The sequence below is a fragment of the Nasonia vitripennis genome, chromosome 2, assembly GCF_009193385.2.
Source record: "Nasonia vitripennis strain AsymCx chromosome 2, Nvit_psr_1.1, whole genome shotgun sequence".
Taxonomy (NCBI): domain Eukaryota; kingdom Metazoa; phylum Arthropoda; class Insecta; order Hymenoptera; family Pteromalidae; genus Nasonia; species Nasonia vitripennis.
Genome location: NC_045758.1, coordinates 22,918,135 through 22,934,608, shown reverse-complemented (window position 1 = coordinate 22,934,608; position 16,474 = coordinate 22,918,135).

Below are 16,474 nucleotides of genomic sequence, written 5' to 3'. Positions count from 1 at the left end.
GGGCCCCACCGTCGTTTCTCTCTTTCTCTCTCTCTCTCTCTCTACGCCGATACTTACCGATACTCCGTGGTACGTGCGTCGAGAAACCCTTGCCTGACGCGGGGAGGGAGTGGATTATCCCTACTTTTCTCATGGGAGACGTCGTGCGTTATTTACCTTATCTGGTGTAGTAGGGCTATTGGTTTACGTGTTTCCGCTTGTGTCCGTGTATTCGTGAATTTTGACAGCCACGGTGAGATTTCGAGGAGAATCGGTTTGATAGTTGTGGGCTTTTTAAACGATTGTTTACAGCCGACTGTATAGGCTCCGAGTCGAAATTTGGATAGTGGGATTTTGGGAACTGAGTGTGTTGACTTTGGATCTGTTTGTATGTCAAATATACGAAGGATATGGTTTTGCGATTGTTCTTCGGCACTCGAGTGTTAGAGTCTATTTTCATATATATCATGTTAAAAAAAAGTATCTACAGTCTTTTTTTAAAAATGAATCATCATCCCGAGTGTTCACGTACGATAATCGTATCATAATTATAAAATTGTATTAGTTTACGTGCTTTATTGTGGCAATCTTTTTTGCAATGTATTTCTCCATACATCACTTTTGTTTTGGCGTACGTTCAAACTAATGTACGATAAGCATTCAAAAAAATCGATAACGACGTTAAACTGACGGAAATTCGGGAAATAGCTTGGCAGTCATGCCGTCACATGACACGTACATATCATATAATTCATGTGATAACGTCGGTACGTGAGGCTCCTTATTTTTCAGCCTCTACTTTGTTTCTTTTTCGCCATATACCAACATTTCGGCTGCACAGGTGCAAGAATTCGGGTATCTGTGAAAAATGCGTACCTGATGGTTAATTAAAAATGTTCTGCAAAACCTGCCTCCTATACAAATTTCTTTACCTATATACATTTCTTAATGCATTACTAAGTGCATTACAATACTTTAATGTAATGTGTCTACGATGAGAAATCAATTTGATATCGACAAACTAAAGAAAAAGAAAATGAGTTTCTGGAGTATCCGAAATTCGGTCTTTCCTCAATCGACGAGTTTCCTTAATATTTCTTATACAGTATGAAGTGTTGACAGGGAAGTAGTGTCGTGAAGTTGAAAAAAAAAAAATATAACATAAATTAAAACTGATAGATGTTAGCTAGAAGCTCGAATTCGAATTGAAAATACGTTGCTATCCCGGTATCCCCTTAGTTCTGTCGATTTTTATAGCTCAGTGTGTGCTGTCGAGCTGTGCATATCCTTTCTTTTCGTGCAAACAATTCTATGCATTCTTATTTCAGTCTAGCTGCCATAAATGAATTTTCTTTGCCAAGACACACGAGACCGGATAAGAATCTCCATCTTGTCTCTAAAAATAGCCCAGCGTCTCTCGAAATCGTCTCGTGTGCTAATCATGCGCATATTTAATTAATAAAAGGTACCCCCTTTCGAAAAGCGGTGAGCGAACCTCGTGCATAGTATCAATGAATCCGCTCGAGTGCTATAGGTGTGTCTGTGACCTCACGATAAATGTTCGATAGACTGTTGGATCTGCGGTGGAATTAGAATATGTAATATGTCTTACACGATTTTCACCGCATATTTGGTCGCGGATTTCGGTGTATTGCAGAAATTTTGGTCGACTGTGTGACGGACTTTTTCGTTGACGATCACGACTCGTGTTCTTATTGGCGTTTGAGTTATTAAGTGTTCATAATTTAGAATCAATCTATGATATAGGAATTTTAAGGTTACTCATTGAGATACCCATAGGGTAGCGATTCCCAATCTGACATTGCATCATTTTTTATAGTCGTTTGCTAACGTTTCTTCTCATAGTCAGTGTACATTATTTATGGCCATAGCCCCTTTCAATAATTTTGACAAACTATTAGAATTCGAATAAGAAATGATTCCCAAAAATCTGTTTATTTACACTGATATAAGTGAATTAGCACACCTTTGTTGAGTGAGATGTACCTCTTACTTGCAAGGTAAGGTAGGCTAAAAGAACTCTTACTTGCAAGGTTTTGCAAACATGTAATCATAAAGTATAACTTCGGGCACATTGTCGGACGAAAATGGAAAGCGACGATAAAGAACTGTGATGATGAAAACGACTTAGAAATACCGGACCATAATTAAAGGATCGCCTGGAGCCATATGAGTTATTACCGAAATTTTTAATTTATACTCTCGCGTGCGAGGTGAATCGTTAATAGCTGCGCGAGCGAGATAAGAAAGAAAGAGAAATAAAATTGTTTTCTAATACGAAACAAAGTCGGTAAAGTTGTAGGTAACTGCATGCGCTAGAAAATCACTCGGCTGCGCTCCATTGAAAAAAAGGTTTCAAGGTGATTCGACTTGAATTTCGAGTCACGACTTTGATGATGTAAATTACAGTTCTAAATCGTCGGTATAAGCCTGTGCTTACATATGAGATAACAGCTATAATGTAAAGAAATACATTTCCTCAATTAATTATGTTTAACAAAATATAAAAATAGATTTAAATGCACTCGTCTCCTTGAATATACAGCAATGTAAGAGCGCGATCCAAAGTCAAACGATTGAATTCGAATTCGATCTCGAATCGAGAATCTCGAGATGGTGTCTAAATTACAGACATCGAAGATGATGGGAGTTTCTGTTTGTATAAAAATAAAAATAAATATATGTGACTATTAGTACAAAATGTGATAATAAAGCAAGACCGTTGACCCCGCTCTATCCAAAAATATCTCAAGAATCAACGCAGAGACTCAACACTCGCGAGAGAACTCCCCAACAACATTAGACGTCCGCACAGCCAACCACAAAGAGATCCATCATCACTTCTGTAGAAAACCTCGCTTATTAGACGCACGCTTTGTAATTGTCGGTCACACCCGCTGAGGCTAGCGAGCTAACGCACCTTGCAGCTGCAGCACTAAAATGTCGCAAGCGCCTTTATATAGCACAAAAGAAGACGCTTCACATGAAAATTGCCCACTGAAATCGTCAACTCCCATACGAATAAATCTCGAGCATGCAGTAGGTGTACACCTATACGCTCGGTAGGCAGAAGTGTAGGTAAATGTGCAGGTTGCGCAAAGAACGCGAGGGTCGGTCTCGTGCGCGAGTGTGTGTGTGTGTGTGTGTGTGCGTGTGTGTGAGTGTATGCCCAGATTTCGACACGACTCCGATGTTGACGCCGCGAGGTCAGAATAATTGTTTTAGAGCCGGCCGTCGATCGCGAGAGTGTTATCGAAGCGCGCAAGAGCATCGCCGGACGCACTTAGTCTAATTGGAAGTGTGAGAAAAGGTGTATAGCAAAACATGTGCGTGTGTTCACGCGCGCGTGGAAGATTAAAGGAATCGAGGTGAACAGTTTTCGAGACGAGGTTACGGGCTTCGCTTTTGTTTGTTTTGGCCCGAGGTTTTGATGGAATGACGATGCTCTGCATTTTTAGGAGAAGGAATTTTAGGTGTAATTCCAAACTCGTTTCTTATCTAGCTGACTCGTTGGAATCATTTGATTTTTTGGATTGTGAATAAGTTGTGTATAGCATGTAAAAATTTATAACGTATGCAGAGCGCGTTATATTTGAATAAATAGGAGAATTTTATATTATACATATGCATATGTGATGAGTGCGAGCTTGAATTTTAAATTCTTGTATCGTTCAGTCGTCAGAAGAAGAATTTTGTTTGTGCGCGTGTACAATAATTGTTTTGGTTGAATGTTTTCGATCGACACAGCAACAAACGACATCCACAGTGCAGTTCCGGTAAATCGCACTTGGCTTCGAGGATCGAATTGTTCAATTTACAATGAAACAAAAATATTGAATTTTTCACGTGACAATTTTTATCTGTAGGCTATTATATATTTTAAAACTTATTGCAATTTTACGTAAATAATATTATAATGTTTTTTTTATACGTCAAGCTGTATTATCTTCTTATGAATTTTAATAATCAATTTAATAATTAATTGCATTTACGTCATGGCATTATGCATATACGTCCATCCCTGAACACGTGCTAGGAATTTAACTTTAAATTATGCTTATCTCATTGGTCGAACTCGAATTTTCGTACCACGTTCAAAGAGACCGATATTAATATGCTTGACTATATACACGAATATTCAAATCTCGTTAAATTTTTCGACGATCAATTTCATATAATAAAACATACTAATCTACTCCAACATTTTCCTGTAGCCATTATTTATAAATAAAAATTTATTTTCTAGTGCCAAATGTCGATCAATTGTATTTGCAACGAAAATGTCATCTTCTCGCTTCGTTTCTGAAAATCACAATATGAAAAGTGCAAATAACTTTCCAAGCTTGCGAGCGCGTCCGCGCTTTGTATGCAGATTTTAGCCCGGGATAAAATGGTCTCGCGAGCTGCAGCTTGCAACATCTTCCGTGTAGCACACGAGCGACGAATGGATTGAAAGACTATTTGACAATTCTCCTTCGTACACTTTGACCTCCGCATTAAGATAGTAGATAGTAGAGTAGACAAAAAATGTAGAGCACAGAGTTTATTCAAGCAGGTGCAGCATAATGTTACATCACGAGAGTAGATAAGCTAGGATTATTTTGTTCTATATTCGACAGTCCTGTATTCTGAAAATTCAAGGTGAGGTTTTTTTTATTTTAGAATTTATCAGTTTGGAATCAAATGTTCCCTGTATTTCGTTTATTTCGTATTCATATAATGTAATGCTCAAGGAATTTATTTAATATCATTTTTTTTAATTTCAACTGGCCTGTTTGTTTTTTGTTTCCATGTAGCAAGACTATAATATGTTACTGTAATAATAAGTGTTCTTGATATTATACGGATACTTAGTTTTCATAACTGCAGTAGATTTGATATTTCTTGATTGCTCTTGATCTCTGATCAATCAACTTCCTGTTTATGTATGGCATCCCCGCCTTGAATTGGATACCCCTTCTTTGCATATGGCACCCCTCCCTTATGTCCATGACACCCCACACATCCTACATCAGGTATAAAACGCCACAATTTCTCAGTCCTATTCAATCCAAGGTTAGCTTTCGAAGAGTGCTGAGCATTTTGAAAAAGCTGCCAATATGGACTCCTTCAATCAACTGATGATCGCCATGGGCGTTTACCATCAAGGCATCGACTTCATTCGCGAACTGCCTGTTGAACTATCCCAAATCATTCTATCTAAACTAGACACCCAATCCTTGCTCAATGCTGCTCAAGTCTCCCGAAAATGGCTGGCCGTTTGCAAATCCACATCTTCCTTCAGACAACGCGTTCGCCGCCACATTCGACGCCGTAACCAAAGACTGGCTCAAGTTCTTCCTCCCCCACCCAGCAAACAATCTACTACCAGAATACTTTCTAAACCCATACTGTCCATCCCCCAAACTAAAATCCCATATCCAACTTTTTTGAATACTAAACCTCTTAATGTTAAAAATTCAACATCTAAATCTACTCAACCTAGAAAAGTAATTAGACTATAGAAAAAAAAAATATATATATATGTAACAATCAGGTGATATTGATTATCGCCTGAAATACAAATGTGTTAAGAAGCTGTAAGCGTTATTTCGAGTAATTGTTAAATGTTTCCAGTAATATTCGATATTGATTACCGTTTACTGCTTTATATTAAGTTATCAAAATAAACTCAATCTTAAATATATTGAGAAATATTTAATTTAGCATTGTGAAATACTGTTATTTTTTTTTACTCGACCGAAGATTTTGTGTATAGCATAAGAATACAGGTCGCACACGTTTATCCTTGTAAGATTCCTGCCTTCCACGAGTGAATAGTAATCTACTTTTTTTAGAGCTGATACGGCTTCCAAAAATTTTTTTAATCCACCGCGCGTGTGGCATATATATTCACCAGCTTAACATTCTTCAATTCAGCAATACTATTGTTCTACGCTCTCTCAGATGTATTCTCATTTTTAAACTTTAAAATAAATAGTTGGCGAAAATGTAAATCAAAAGTTTGGTAGTTTCAAAGTTTTCCTACGTATATAAGTTTTCACTGCGCCTAAAGTTTGCTGCCTTATTTAAATTCTGCCCTGAGTAAGAAGCGACCGAGTAGATGAGGTGAATGATGAAATTACACAATGAATAATAAAACTTTTCAAACGGCACGAGCTACAAGCGATACAACGCTGCAGCGTTATGTTATAAGCCTTTCGCGCGCGAATTCCATGCACTTGTGCGGTGATACACCGTACGTGGTGTGTGTATTTGCGTTTTATTATGCGACAGAAGCGGTGAGGGATGGCTTTATTAGGATTAGATTTATTTGAACGGTTGCTTAAGCTGTTTTGCATTATCTATCTGTCGTATGATTTTGCGTATGTAGTACTGCTTGTGCATAGGAAAATTTATTACGATCGTATGAAGTCGAGATTAAAATTATTCAAATATTGTATTTATTGCGAGTCAAGGTAAGTTAGATTAAATTCGGGAGAAAATCATGTTATAGGTACCTACATGAAAATTAAGAAATTATAATAATCCTGATTCAAAGCATGTGTTATACCTGTTGTTGAATATTTGAAATACGATAATTTGTAGGAAATAAGACTTGCTTCCTATCAATTTCCGTAACTTTTTGTAGGGAGCACAAAACATTTACCAAACTAATTTAACAGCTGTTGTGAGGATTCGACGAAGCTACATTTTAATAAGAATTAGTATGGTCGTAAAGTATGGTATAAGTATAAAGTGTTTATTCTTTTATATAAGATTGTGTTACGCACGGCAATATACAGTCGATCTTTAAAGAGACTTGATTGTACTTCTATGACTTTTCAAATACCATTTTTCAGTCATTTGTATTCGATATGTCGTGAATTTAAGCATATCCAAGAGAGATAAAAATTAACATTTCGCTGATAAATGCAATAATCCTGCAAGGAAAACTCACAAGGTAGTAAAATAAGGAATAGCAAAAAAATTGATAAACAGTTAGAATTACAATGCAGTTTTTATTTCTCATGCATATGAGTATAAGTCAACGCCTATTAATAAACTAGTATACGCAGCTATACAATAGTCATGATGTGTGTCTATACAAATCTGAAAAATGTAGGCGGCCAATGACAGAAAACAAAGTTTTCCAAGCCATCGCAGCGTTCAAGAAAATGTCCTTCTCGCCATGATTTATAATCTGTAAAGTAGAATTCCACCGACAATAATCGCATGACTCAATACTCATGGAGTCCCTCCAAACCCAAAGAAACTCTTCCATCCGTCCGAAGGAAACAACGCGTCATCGTAAGCTTAACGCATCCAGTAATTATTATAAATGTGCACGCACTAGACGCGACAAAAAAGCGTAAGCCAACAGACGCATCAACGCGTCGCGTAACAAGGGCCTTTTTGGTATTCCACGGCAGTCGAGAACAATAACAAAAGCATCAGCGCGCGAAGAAAGGCTGCTGCGAAAAAGCTCGGCGGCGGCGGCAGCATTTTATAAATAATTGATGGCCATGATGCAGCTGCTCCCGTCAGCGCCGAGTATTACAGCGTCATAGCGGCGTATAAGCGCCTTCGGTACTGTCCACACTTCGTACAGCGACGACGCGAAATCTTCTCTCGTCGCGGGGAAGTTTATGTAGCACCGCGGTCGAAGCTCCTGCGCGGAAACTATATGTGCAAGGTATACAAAGGTATGTGTGCGACGAGCTCGAGCTGGGATTTCGAAGTTTACGTCGCGAACGAGATTCGCCGAGGAGTTTAAGCGTTGGTTTAAGAATTTAATGCTTAGCTTATGAACTTTTATGAGCGCCTTGAAAAATGTCTTTGCTGGAATTGAAACGCCGCGAATAAACAATTGTGTCGCTAAGATCAGTAGGCCAATTTCGCTGTAGCATATCGCACAATTTAGCTACTTGATAAGTTATGGAAGTAGCTGTCTATTAAGCGAAGTGCGGACGAAATGATCCATGACCGTGAGCTTCGCTCTAGGCTTTATCGCACTTGGTGTTATCGGAAAATATCATTAAAATGCATTGGTCTTCAAAAGGGAATTCCACGAAACCGCTTATATTCATATAGGTAATAAATAAAAAAAATAATCATTCGATTCTAATGTGAATTGCTCATTTCCTGGTGCGCCTTAAAATGTTTATTTTCATCAATTGTAGAATTTTCATTTCATCAAACATGCAGTTCCCCTATAGCTTCTTTACCATTTTTAACATATTTGGAAAAAAATACTTATGCGTATAAATAATTGATAAATACATGACGACCCAAGCTATGCATACTTCGTTCTTTCGAAAACAGCAGTTTTAATCTAACAATAAGCAGTCGTGAATAGCATCAGGGAGATCGTCGGGTAACTTGGACGGGTTGAACTTTTGGAGGACGCGTGCATGTAGCATTGCGGGGCAAGATCGAAAGAGAAAGTTTTGCAATGTTGCGCAATGAGATTATTTGTCGCTCATTTACGGGCACGACTAATCTCGTTCGTTCACGCGATAGGGACGAGTGCAGCAGCCAGAAGTTGTGTATATAGCAGCTGCAGAACTTGCACTAGCCAAAGTACGCATCTATAGCTATATATCTGACTGCACTTGCTGTACGTAGAGTCTGCAGTTGCTTTGCATGAAAGCGGTACGTACGGTATTACTCGTACGTAGAACTCCCTCGGTTCCACTCGCATTTCAATTCCATGAATTCAGCTGTATTACTTATTTACTTGCGCTCAATACCATAATATATAGGTATAAAACCAAAACTAGATATTGCGTGTGCTGCTTTTTAAGACTCGTTTATAACCGCAAGCCTTTAAACTCCCCGAGTGTAAACATGCGGCCGTTAACATAAGCGGTTTGCAGGTGTTTGTTTACGTGACGTTTTTCGCGTTCGCGAGTCTAATGGTTATTTCAACAAAGCCTCGTGCACACTGTTACGCCTCAAACTATCTGCAGTAAATTTTCTGGCGCGTAGACGAAACTGATGGACTTACAAGATTTATAAGGGAAAGCAAAGGAGAAGAAAAAGTTTTCGCGTATATACGTCCCTCCAAATTACTCCTGTCTACCAGGTATTCCACAAAAAAAAGATAGATCCTGAGAAGTGCTTTCGCGGAGTCATCAATCAATCATTCGCGCTAACGATTTTCGTCGGCGCTAAATTTTTTTTCGTGCCAAACACCACTTAAGCGCGCAAGTGTATGTGTGTGTATGCTCTTTTTGTTTTGGCAAGTACGGAATTAAGTGAATCGCTTGAAAAGCGAATAGTCGATCGTTAGCAAAGTCACGATCGCGGATCGCTCGTTAATTTCTCTCGCTAAAATAACTCTGATCGACGTATTCATGCGAGTCGTCGAATCGTAAACATTGATTACGTTGCGTAATGACGACACCGCAAGAACGATAATTCTTATGCTAACTTTATCAACGGTGTCCGATAAGTGTTCTAAAGAGTTTTAATTCTACTGCTGGGGCATTCATTAGGATTGCATTCTTCTTATTTGATTAGCACATCAATATCTTGGCATTCCACGAAGGATAAACAAGTGTTATTCACGACGTATTTCCATCGAAGACAATTATTGAATTTTAAACGAATCATAGAGTAATATTTTTAAAAGTTTATGATGCACTGCGAGTTAACTTGGTAGTTAGAAAAGCTGTCGACGATAATACAATAAGCTTCGTGAACAAACTTTGATCCTATAGCTTACACGAAGTATACCAACAGCTAGAGGAAACTCTAAGAGTTTTTTAAATAATTAAATTCGTAACTACACCTGATGATCCTTTAACCATTATCGATTTTATTTTCAAAATGCTTCTTATAAGATAAAAAATTCAATGATACGAAGATAGGATTCCTTTATATTATGCAAATATCCAGTAGTAATACGCTCACTCAGGGGGATTTAACGCTGTGAATAGTTCATTACTTTAGCTAAGATTAAAGGGTTCGGTTGCATTAACTTAATGGATTGATTGGCGTGACGCGGAAACACGTATATGATGAAATTATTAGTGGAAATACATCAGTAATGTTTCCAAAGGGATTAGCAAAACTCATATCTTTTCCTCGTTATTTACTCTTTCTTGCAGGATCCTAAATAATATAAATTAGCTATGAGTTTCACGATTTATGTAAACCATAATATTATATCGTTTGGGTCAAATGTGCGAATTAGCATTTGGGTTAAAAATGGGGTAGGTTAGAACATAATAATAGTCACGATAAGATCACCATTAAATTCAAATCACCCAGGATTCGAAAATTCTGGTTTTGAATTGTTATCACTTCAATCGCTGCCTTCAGTCGCTTCTGATATCGTTAATCGACGAGTCGCGTAACTCGTCAATTTTCCATTTCCGGCGATCGTGGCCCCGAGTCTGAGAGCATTGACGATGCCGTGCGATTATTCAAAATAGAGGAAATCGCACTCGACATCAGCATATCCTCTTCTCCGTTGTACATCCGTCGTAAAATGTGTCGTAAAATTATGTTTGATATTCTTAGCTCAGCATATATTGTGTTATATAAATTATTATGTCTGTGATTGGATGTAGAAATTTTTATTGCGAAAGGTTCTACACTCTAGTATGGGCATATATTGTCATTCATTGCGATATGAAACAAACGTACGTTGCTATCTTACGTCGCGTAATGTGGTATGCTCGAGGCTTAGTTTTGTTATCTGTTTTATAAGGGTGGATTACCGATACGATGACAATTTAAGTGCGATAATATATCATTCCACATTGATCGTTTATAAATATAAAGTGCATTGGCCTGCAACAGCAAAATAAAAGCTTGTTATCGTTATTTATTTAATAAGTAGGTGAAAGCAATTCGTCATACTCGTAATTGAAATCTACACTGGTTGAATATAACTCACAAAATTGTATACGCATGTTACACTAAGATATGCCAAGTCGTTGGCATTTAGTTTCTGATTGATTTTTCATAATCGTTCAGCTCTTATAAAATGTATTCAAAATTTTCTAATAGCTTATCAAAGAATTTTTATATACGAGAAACCTTTACTTCCATTTAGTACCAAGATAACATTAAATTCTAGCATTTTTTGACAAAATCTTAAAAAATTACCATTACCAAGTTGTCTTCTGTATAGTGTATTCGTCCTCTGGCCCTGATGATCTCTGCTCCTTTGTCTTTATACAGCCACACGATCAAACCACCGTCATATCCTCCTAGAGGATATAAGATTCTGCATAAAATTCTCATGAGGACTTGACTCGGCTATAATCTATATGGCCGCGTGCTCATGTGCAAGCACGTCACGTATCCGGGAATCTCCCGTACAAGCGTCAGAAAGCTATATATAAAACTGTCTGTCATGCGTTTCATTTGCAGCTGCCGGAACCCCCAGGGCGCCCCCCCCCCCTGCTCTTACTCATTTATATATTTTCCAGATCTATGCATATATCGCGATATAGCTAGTTGATGACATTAGAAAGTTTCTTGCCCAGGGCTGCGGCTATAATATACCCTTTATGGAGTCTATTCAAGAACTTAATAAGTCATACAACGAACCCTACAGGAAAATTGCATGGTAATAAAGTTGAAGAATTTGTTCTGTTTCGTGATTGGACCGAGAAAAATATACTAATCATTACCAGAATTTTACTATAAACTAATTATTACTAATAAATTTATAGGAAAAATTAGGGCAAAAATTGATGATTTTTTACTATATTCGAATAGTAAACAAAAAATTCTATCACAACCTGACGAAGAGGGCCGAAAAATTTTACTAAAAAAGTATAGTAGTTACGATTACAAAAATATTGTTACATTTACTATAAATTTTGTTATCAATACCATATTTCAAATTACTACGGCGTATAGTAATTTCTACTATGTCGATTTTTCTCAGTGTGATAAGAATATAAGATGATGTATCTATAAAAAAAATAAAAATAAAAATATAGTTGAATGAGTCCAGCGCGGCTACGAACTGAATACTATGAACTGAAATATCACCATGTATCGGACCATATAAATCTAAGGGTTAAAAATCACTTCTTATACGTGACCGCGAAAATATCTTGATATTTTTTTACCCTTTTCCGACGTTTTTGTTTTCCGTTTGGAGTGACATACAAAGTGTGCCGAAGTATAGCCAAAAATATAAACAGCATCAGTTTTTCTGCTTTTCGGGCGTCGATGGTAATTACCAGCGGAAAACACCGAGTCTCATTTTAGGGGTGGCCGCAGGATAGTTGCCTTGACTATACGCGTCGTAACAGTGACACAGTGTAGTCGAGTGTTGGGAGAAGTAGAGAAGAGCGCAAACAATGCCCTCGAGAAGATCGATTTTCTCTGCGGCCAGAGGAGAAAAGAGCAGCAGCAGTGCATCGCAGTTTTCGCCGTACCGGTATTAAAACTCGCTTCTCTTCGCGCACGAAGGAAATCGAAGACGTCGGGGAGGGTAGCTATATAGAGCTGATGAACTTTTCTCTCGGCTGCTCTCGACGTCTCTACGGTGTCAATCTCAGTTTTGCCTGGTATTAATTTTCCACTGGGGCGGAGTCGTTAAGGCTGGAGAGTTTTCCGTACCCTACGGCTTGAATAATATTCCACTTTTGCGATGAAATTCAGCCCTGTGAATAAGATTGTGTGACATATATAACAAAAAACGTGTTTCTTTTTCTTGCCTTTCGGGGAAGAGAAATTGTTTCTTCCACCTCATGCATGTTCGGTGTATGTGAGAAAAACTTTGGTGCTGATATTCTGAGGGAGCTTTTGAGATATGGCAAATTAACGATGAGAGGGATAGAAGTTTGAAATGAGAAATTGCCAAACTTTGTAGCATAATTTATTGTATATTCATACTCGATGAGAGGGTTTTACAAACTTGCGTCTACATCTGACTGTCCTCACAGAAACTTAATATCTGTTTGTCATTTATCATCGATCAATTTTGAATTAGATTCATGCATCATACGGTTTGTAATACATGCATGCATGCATTTTTGAAATTCTATAAACATGCATTCGTTCGTATAAAGCTTCATTCGTGCAAGATGGCAAAAGATCGTAAACTGCGATGGACATAACTCGGAACATATTACAATTTCGACTGACGTCAAGATGTTAACTGAAGTTGGTTAATGGCTAAGATAATTTTATTAGTCCCATCATCAATGCGTCAGAGTGGATCGCGCATTCGTCACTCTCGGTATAGAGTAATTATTATGACATCGCACGTAAATCATATTTATTTTCCTCGCTAAAAGAACATATTGACATAAGTAGTAGAAAGATTTAAAAAGATAGCTAGGCAGAATGTATGGCCTAAGATTTAAAAAAGTTTAAGTTCGATTTCCATACATTTTAATGTGAAACTAAGCTGGAAGCTTTTTAGGAAAATACTTTTTTAAAAGATTGTGAATAATATATAATTGTATTAAGCCTCTGTTACGAGTATCATACTTATTGGCTGCTGCATAAATGGCGATAAGGGAAGAAATCCAATTTGAAACGTGCTTTCCTGTAACAATGCGCATTTTCTCGCTCTTTGTTGCGGAATTTATTTTTTGTATGTTTCAATTTAAATTATGCATTTGTTCATCCTACATACCCACAGGCATCAAAAGAAGCAAAAAAAGAGTATCCCATTAGCTGTATTAAAAAGGGAGGCATGTACTATCACGACTACAGCTGACATGGAACATTTTCTTTAATTAAAACTTCCAAGGACCTGTGTCTATAAATTTTATGCATTAAAATCCCTATACTGTCGCCAATAAAAGGCTGTACGCGCAGGTGTTTCCACAGAATTACCAGAAAAAAAAAACAATGGAACACAACGCCTGGAATCCGTGCAAACATTGCAGGCGTAAAAGAAGAAAAGTACGAGTGTGCGTTAATAACAAAAACAAGTCTCGGCTCTGATCCACCAGTCGTGCAAAGTCAACATTTACCCAGAGACAGCTTGATAAGACGCATAAGCCCATTGAGTAACAAGATTTGCTTCTTCGAAGGCTCGCCGCTGAAGCTATGCGCGAAAGGGAGTCGCTTGAAAAGAGCGAGGAATGCGACGAGACACCCTGTTTGCGAATGCTAGTTCGTTAGTGCACTGGTGTTAAACGATGTACTGCGCGATGAGTATAATCGATGTTTTATCGTTTTTTAATGTTCTCTCCTGCAGTAGGAGGTGTATTTGAAATAGACGCGCGATGTCTAATAACGTTTGGTGCAACATTTCAAAAGCCGTAGTTGGCGTTTTTCGAATTCTTAAAATAGCCGCATCAGAATCTCGGAAAAATGAATCTTTTAGACAGCGACGTTGCAAGCCTGCTGTCAGATCTTTATTCGGAAGAAACTTGAAATGAGATTTCTTCCTTTCCCGAAGCAATGCAGAACCCGCACGAAAGTCAAAGACTGAAAATATCAAATATCTCCATTTTATACGTCACTTATGACAGTAGCCCGTCTGAAATTCGGCCTGCAAAAGGAAAAGACAGCCGAATCAGGCACAGCGATATCGAAATTTAAATGTACATTATATGGAATTCCGCGAATATATTGGAAGTGCCCGGTCTTTTGTCTCGATCCTCGTGTGCGGCGACGTTTGTGACACTTTGACTTATCAAAGAGTTTTACGTGTTTACGTGCGAATCCGTTACAGCTGAGGAGGAAGTGTAGTTGAATACAAGCTCGATAGCTATTAAGGAATGAAAAAACTATTGACGTCGATGACGATTAGGGAATAATGCCGTTGTCTATCTTATATGCCTACGTGCCAGACTGAACGGAAGCGCGTCGTGCTTGACTATATGTATGAGGAAATCCAATAAAAAATGTGCTTTTGGGGGTCTCAGAATTTCGAAATAGTATAGTTATCTATATTGAACTCTAAGACAGTAGCCTAACTTTAGGTCGGCAAAAGATGCACCTTTTCCAGACTTTTTCAATGAATAACAGAAATTTAACTCTAAGGAGTAGACAGATATGATTTGCGTGGAAAAACCATTCATTTATACTTTAAATAAAAAAATCGAACAAAGCAAAGCATTTTATAGTAAATTAAACAAGTTAACCAGATAGTAATGTCCCGTGACCTGCTTTTTTCGCGGATTTCGTCACATACCTACGCGCACGCCCAAGACATTAACTTTGCCGCACAAGTGTCGTCTATTTCAAATTATCTTTCGGCCTTTCTCTTTTTTTTCCTCGTCATACAGCCGTGCGGCTTTCCGCGGATCTGCTCTTTGCCGAGCTCCGTTACCTATACACACACGGGTATAGTACACAGGAGCAAGTCAGCGTGAGTCGAACATTTTTTCGGGATGATGCCGTGTGATCCTCGTTGATTTTTCGTCATTGACGTGGATAGTTGCTCTTCGGGGGCCGAAGAAGCTCGCGCGCTATGTATAGGTGACGCGAGGCGGTTTCCCCTCGGCAAAGTTGGGAAAATTGTTAAATTTCTTCGGGAATTGTTGCGTCAACGTGAGGCAGTTTGAAATTTTCCGCGGAAGCGAGTTAGAATATAGGGTGTACGCTTGGGTCTTAATACCTGTTGAGAATTTCACGCGAGTTATCGAAATCGAACGGGAAATTTCATCGGGGAAATTTTCGCGAATGTTACTAATTGAACGCGGAGCTTTGTAAAGTTTTGAATTTTGCGTGGGGCAAAAAAAGAGCGCGGAACATCGAATCGGAGAAATTGTACGCGCGCATAGTTAGCGGAGCATTCAGCTGTGTATAAATGCAGATTCGAGAGTAATTGCATACATGTACATATGTAGGAAATGCAATTTGAAAAACACTTTCTATTTGTACCCATACGTCGTACGCGAAACTGATAAAAAAAAAACTAAGCATTTCAAAAACCCAGAATTTTTCATTACGATTCGCAGAGCTTCGCGTTATAAAATACACCCCCGGTATACGTCCAACTGCGGAGCGTAAAACACTCTGGGCATACGTATCTTCTAAGCTCGCTTGAGAAAAGCACAAAGCTCCAGCGCGTGTCCCGAAAAAAAGAGACACGAAACGCACAAAGCCGATCCGCCTGCTGCCATGCAACCCGCCCATCTTTATTTCTCCCCGTGTCTACCTACATATAGCAGCTGCCCGAGCCCCTGTCCCTCGACGTATACGCTATACACATACATCCGTACGCCAGTAGCACAATAGCCTTAGATTACACGCGCTGTCTCTCTCATCACGCGCGCGATTCCGCTGTGCTTCGCGTGTAATGTACGTACTTTTCGCGCGTTCTCTCCCGGCTATTACTTACACGCTCCCTATATAGACGCGGAGAGAAGAAGGAACCAGAGGGGGTAAAGCTCCGGAAGTCGAGCTTCGAATTATACGAGTCGTCGCGCTATATACTGCTTTCGGGAGAGAGAGAGAGAGAGAGAGAGAGAGAGAGAGAGAGAGAGAGAGAGAGAGAGAGAGAGAGAGAGAGACAGACAGAGAGCGAGAGAGAGGACGAGAGAAGACGCTTCGC